We start from the raw sequence: 6,535 nt of genomic DNA, 5'->3' as shown, positions 1-6,535 counted from the left end.
TGCGCATGGATGACGCCACCTACCAGGAGTTGCTGCGTCTGGTGACCCCCTATATCCAGAGGCAGGATACTAAGCTGCGGAGGGCTATCCCTGCTGAGGAGAGACTGGTGGTTACCCTGAAGTACCTGGCTACAGGATGGTCACTGGAAGACCTGAAGTTTGGGTCACTCATATCCCCTCAGGCTGTGGGCGTTATCATCCCGGAGACCTGCAACGCTATTGTCAAAGTGCTGCAGAACCAGTTTTGCAAGGTAAGAAAAAAAATACACTACACATTTATTTCTTGTGAAAGATAAAAGTTTTTGTTATTTATTTATTTAGTTATTGTTTTCGTTTCTTGGAAATGTAGAAAAGTGGTGTAAAAAACACTTTAAAACAGTGTAACATTTGCGGCAACATGGCTGCATGCAATAAAATAGTTAATAATGACCACACTTTAAATATGCAATCCCAACATGGAAAAAAACCCTATAAAAATGCATTTTTTTTTAAACTGTATATGCATTTCTAATGTAATAAAAGGCAATTATCAACAAGTTTTATCAGTCCCAATAGCTATGCTGCACTATGATATGTGTTCGTTCAGACGCTGGGCCAAGAAACACATGGCGCAAGTACAGATTGTGGCCCCCGGCTTCCAACAATCTGTCCTTACGCCATGTGTTTAGTGAACATGTCCAATCAGCATTGTCACCAACATATACCATAGAGCAGCTATTGGGAAAGATAAAACTTGTTGCTACTGAAGGCAACAACAGCATTTAAACTTATAAATAAATTATCCCTTTCTGGAATATACATAATGAATGATAAAATGTAATAAAAGGCAATTATCAACAAGTTTTATCAGTCCCAATAGCTATGCTGCTCTATGATATATGTTGGTTCACACGCTGGATTCAATAGGCCAAGAAACACATAGCACAATTACAGAGTGTGGCCCCGACTTCCAACAATCTGTCCTTATGCCATGTGTTTAGTGACTATGGCCCTCATTCAGAGCCACTCGCAAACAGCAGTACGCTCGTTGCGTTCCGATGTTGACTAACCACGCATGCGTCGGTGTTACACTGCGCATGTGCGTACGGCAGATTGCGAGCTTTTTATCTGTCGTTCCTAAAATAGCGTACAGGAAGTGACATGTCAAATGTGATTGACAGAACAGGGCGTTTTTGGGTGTTGACGGGGGTGGAGATGGAAAAACGCAGGCGTGGCGAGTCGTTTTTGGGGCGTACATACATTAGCAGATGCGAGCGTAAAATGTGTTCGGACCGTCACATACGTCACTGGAACATCCTCTTTCCCTTCAAAATGCTCGCACAGTTTAGGGTCTGGATTACTCGACCACATTGGCGATGGCCTTCTCCTCCGTCCCGGGACTCCGCGATGTTGTAGCGATTAATCGCAGGTGGTCACAAAAGCAATTAGTGTTGTATTGAAAACCGGCTTGGTATGTGTTTGGAAAGCAGTTTATTGGGATAGCACAAAACCGTACGCAGGTGGAAATCATACCTGCTAATGTCAGGATTACACAATCAATTGGCGTACATTTTTGGGGGGGTTTTTTGGCCTCAATTTGTTGTTTATGGCCTATTGTGACAATAATGTCATCATGTTTTAATTAGCTCCCCCTTTTTTTTTTTAATGTGCAATTTGCATCGTTATGTGTTTTTTTAAACGTTCCTTCAAGAGGCCTTTTTTTTAGACAAATGAAATGGTTTTTGGTGTCCTTTTTTGCCTTTAGGGCCAGGATTAAATGTAACCCATTTGTCCAATAATGTCACAATACAATGTCAGATTTTTTTCATAAATTTATTGTTTAAACACAAACCAATTGGCATAATATTTTTTTTTAGTTTTTGTGCCAAAGATACTTTTTATCAAAAAAAAAAAAACAATAACTGATAACATAAACGTACAAAAATAACTTAAAAACATTTCACAAGAAAGGAGAGGGAAGTTTTGACCAGAAAGGAATATGAGCCAAGCACAGAAGGAGTGTGGGAAAAGTCGCCATTGCTGTCACCGTTTTTTCGCCCGTTTGGATGGGGGAGGGTGGGCGCCAGACCGGGTCCGGGATGCCATCGGGCTGGCCTGTCCAGAGGCAGATGTTGTGGCCTCTGGACTAGGCACAGGGCTAGGCACATTTGGAGGATTGGCTGATGTTGTGCCAGAGGTGGAGGATCCTGATGTTCCGGCAGGAAGGGAGGTCGGCTCCACCATGTGCTGGCGAACGAGCTGCTCCAGGGCATCGGCGATGCGGATGTTGGCCCTGGTATTTTCCGCCAGGGCCTGACCAATGGTCACGTTGGCCGCAGCATTTTGCTCCAGGGCCTCAGCCACCCGTAGCAGACTGGCGTCCATCCTCTGCAGAATCTCCGTATGGAAATCCGATTTGAAATTGAGTTCTGTGAGGAGGCCCACTGCCTGCGAGGGGGCACGCCCTGGACTGGCTTCTGCAGGGTCCTCAGCCGGATGTACTGGTTCCTCCCCTGCAGAGCCAGCAGAAATTCTGCGGCCAAGGCTTCCCTCTGGAGCAGACTCATCCGCCTGTGTCTCTGTTTGAAAAATGAGAAAAGAGTCACATTAGAATCTACATATTGGCACAATAGCATTTCAGAGTTGGTGACATCACAATACTTACCTGGGCCAACATGAGGAGCCGCAAAGTCTGGCATGTCCGTATCCATGTTGGACACGCCAAACACCTCCACAGGCTGCACACACCCCTGTGCCAGCTCTTCTAAATCCGTCAACTCCAATGACACAGGGGTGGGACCCCCACCTGTCCCCCTTGCATGCCTAGCCCTGTCCGCGAGTTTTTGCTTTAGGCGATATTTGAAGTCGCCCCATCTGTGGGGAAAAATGGAAGCCATTATCCTTTGGTTTAAAATGGGGTTTGTTTTTAGGGGGGGCAAGGGTTTACTTACCGCCGTTTGACATCCCGGGCTAGACGGACATAATCACCCACCGTATTGACAGCAACGGCTACCTCTTCCCACATTCTCCACTTCTGGCTTAGACTCATATTCCTGTCTGCCTGTGGCAGGATGTCCACACACTTCTGGATCAAAACCTCCATCTCCTTTCTTGTGAAATGTGGCTGCCTTTTTTTTTGGCCGCTTTGGCCGGAATACTGGGCCCAGCAGCCTCTTCCATGTCATCCTCCTCACCTATTTGTGTAAATTTACAGATTCACAAAATCACAACTTGCCTCATCTTATGGTTCAAATTAATCGTTGATAGAAAATGCATGAAAGACTTACCGCCTGACTCTTGGGCATTTTTTCCCTGGTCTGTCGCCATGTCTGCGGTCCAAACAAGAAATACACCAGAATTTGAATGTGTTTTCGTGACGTATTTATACATGTGTCCTTATTTTGCGGCCGCATCATTGATTGTGCGGCCCTATGATCCCTCCTTAATTTGTGCGGGAAACGAAACACTATTTATGGCTTGGTGTGTCTCAAGTCGAGGTGGTGTTTTTGGATTGTTGGAGGTTATCTTGGCTGGAGTGTATTGATTGTGTAGAAAGGAGTTGGAGTTTGGAGAATCGTTTGTTGGTTAGATTTGCGTTTTTTTTTCCGTTATCTTTGTTGGTTTCTATTTTTGGGACCTCGTTTGTTGATTTGGTAAGTTTTGTGAAGTCTAACTTTTGTTCAATTGTTGTTTCATTGTGTTTCGTATATTTTGTAATTTTTGGATACCTAATTTATTCTATTTTAGATTTTGTTTATTTTCGACCCCAAAGACCTTTTGATTTTGCATCTTAGATATTTGCTCTTGGTAAGTCCATTTTTTATCTTGTATTAGCGAACTATTTAGCGCATTTTTAGTAGTTACTCTTGTGACTTGTATTAGCGAACTAATTAGCGCATTTTTAGTAGTTACTCTTGTGACTTGTATTAGCGAACTAATTAGCGCATTTTTAGTAGTTACTCTTGTGACTTGTATTAGCGAACTAATTAGCGCATTTTTAGTAGTTACTCTTGTGACTTGTATTAGCGAACTATTTAGCGCATTTTTAGTAGTTACTCTTGTGACTTGTATTAGCGAACTATTTAGCGCATTTTTAGTAGTTACTCTTGTGACTTGTATTAGCGAACTAATTAGCGCATTTTTAGTAGTTACTCTTGTGACTTGTATTAGCGAACTAATTAGCACATTTTAAACAGCTTAATAATCATTCGATCTTTTTGATGGTTTAGCTTTCGCTTTTTGAGCCAACATTTCGACCCGTTTTGATGTACTGTGTTAAATGTCGCTTTGCGGTTTTGCTAAATGGGTGTTTGGCATATTTGAACTTTGGTCTAGCACAAAATGTATCCACAAAAATGCACAGAGTGAAATGTGTCAAGTAATTTTGTTGTTTATTTTCAGTTTGGACGTATCATGACAATACCCCGGCATGTAAGCAGCAATGGATGCTATCATCAAGCTAAGTTGTTTTAATATAGTTTTGGGGTGGGTCAAAAGCCTTACTTTAAAATTTTGGAATTTCAGGTTGATCTGGGGAGGATTGTTCTGGCCATGCTCCCGGAAGCCGACCAACCTCAATCTCATCCCAGGCGTAGGCATCGTAGGCATGCAAGGCCCCAGATATTTCGAACACGTGTCACCCTTTTTGGAATGCCCGATGATGAGGTTTTAAGACGCTACCGTCTACCTCCCAAAATCATCATAGACACTCTCTCATTAATAGAAAGTGATCTTGAGCGGCAAATTGACAGTCCAACAGCAATACCACCACTGACGCAATTTATGGCGGTGTTACATTTCTGTGCCTCAGGATCGTTTCAAACAACGGTGGGAATAGTGGCGGGCATCTCCCAATCCTCCTTTTCCCGGATCCTGAGGGCAGTGATGGAGGCACTTTTCAAGCACCTCCATCATTTTATTCAAATGCCTTTGGATATGGGTGCCCTTAGTGTGGCCAAGGCCAATTTTTACCAAATAGCTGGCTTCCCACACATCATCGGGGTTGTGGATGGTACTCACATACCACTTCAGCCTCCAGCACGGCTGGAGGCAATATTTAGAAACAGGAAACACTATCACTCCCTGAATGTAATGGTGGTATGTGATGCCTCCCTCCAGATCCTGTCCCTGAATGCTAAGTTACCAGGAAGTGCACATGACTCATTCGTCATCCGGCAATCAGGGATATGGCAGAAATTAACCAACCTACAAGCTGGTGATGCGTGGCTTCTGGGTAAGTGGAGACCTTTAGTACATAACAATGTTAAGCTTGATACACAGTGTTCCTGATGTTGTCTCTTATTTTTCACAGGAGACAGTGGATACCCTTGCATGTCCTGGCTGCTCACTCCTTATTTGGCTCCCACACCAGGCCCACAAAGTGAGTATAATTCCGCACTTACAGCCACCAGGCAAGTGGTGGAGCGCTGTATCGGCCTTTTAAAAGGCCGATTCAGATGCCTCCACCGCTCTGGTGGCGAGCTCATGTATTTGCCGGATATGGTGTCGAAAATTGTGGTCCTGTGTGGGATATTTCACAACATCGCCATAAGGAGTGGTGTCCCAATGCAGCCAGAGGATGCCTTACCTGAGGATGGCCCCCCCGAGGTTGGTCGGAGGTCAGTATGTGGGGGGGCCATACGCGATGATGTGGTGGCCAGATTTTTTAGGTAAGTTTGACCCAAACTACAGTGTTTATACCTAATGTGTTTGTGTTTGTTTGCGAACATCTAATTTATTTTTATTTTTTCACCATCTTCTGTTTGTTCACATAATCTTTGCCACTCCAACGCTCACTACTTCCTGCTACCCTTACCAAACCTGGATCTGGTGATTTTGGCCATATATTCTGGAACCCATATCGCAACGCCATGTTTGTGGAATCATGTTGGCATGGTCCTTCGTCAACCAGTTCTTGATTGTTTTTTTAAATTAAATATTTTATTTGTATGTGTTGTATTTGAGATTATCAGTGTTTTTTGGTTTTGGGACTGACCACTTTGATTTCTCATTTAAGTTGTGAATAAATGTTTGGAGAGTGAAATGGTCTTCCTTTTTTTGGACGTTAACAGCAAGTGGAACCAGGTTAACACACCTTACAATTGACTAAGGGGTAATCCAGTACTGACACCAGTTGATGTAAACTGAAATATGTTTGCAGGTTCCCAACCCACACCAAAAGGAAGCCTGTCCAAACCTTTGGATTTTGAAGATTGGCCTAAGCAGCTTGCACACCAACTAGGAACCTGTAAAATGGCGAAATATCTAATTGACACTACACCCAAAAAGGGAAATGACATTGTTACTGTTATGTGTTTCTTGTGGCTGTTTAACATACAAATACAAAATACAATCTAACTTTTAAAAAATGGAAATCCGTGCAGGAACAGTCTACTTATGTCAGGGAAAACTATTTGTGTTTTAGAAAAAAAGAATGAGCCAGAACGTATATTAGAACTACAAAATTTATTTACAAAACGAATCAAAAAAAAAAAAACTACTGGCGAAGGATGCCAGACAGCCGGTCAAGGGCCACAAGAAGGCCAATTACATGTTG

The sequence above is a fragment of the Taudactylus pleione genome, unplaced genomic scaffold (assembly GCF_031769625.1).
Source record: "Taudactylus pleione unplaced genomic scaffold, aTauple2 ptg000010l, whole genome shotgun sequence".
In the NCBI taxonomy this organism is placed as follows: Eukaryota; Metazoa; Chordata; class Amphibia; order Anura; family Myobatrachidae; genus Taudactylus; species Taudactylus pleione.
The sequence above is the reverse complement of the archived record's forward strand: the minus strand, read 5'-3'. Positions refer to the sequence as shown.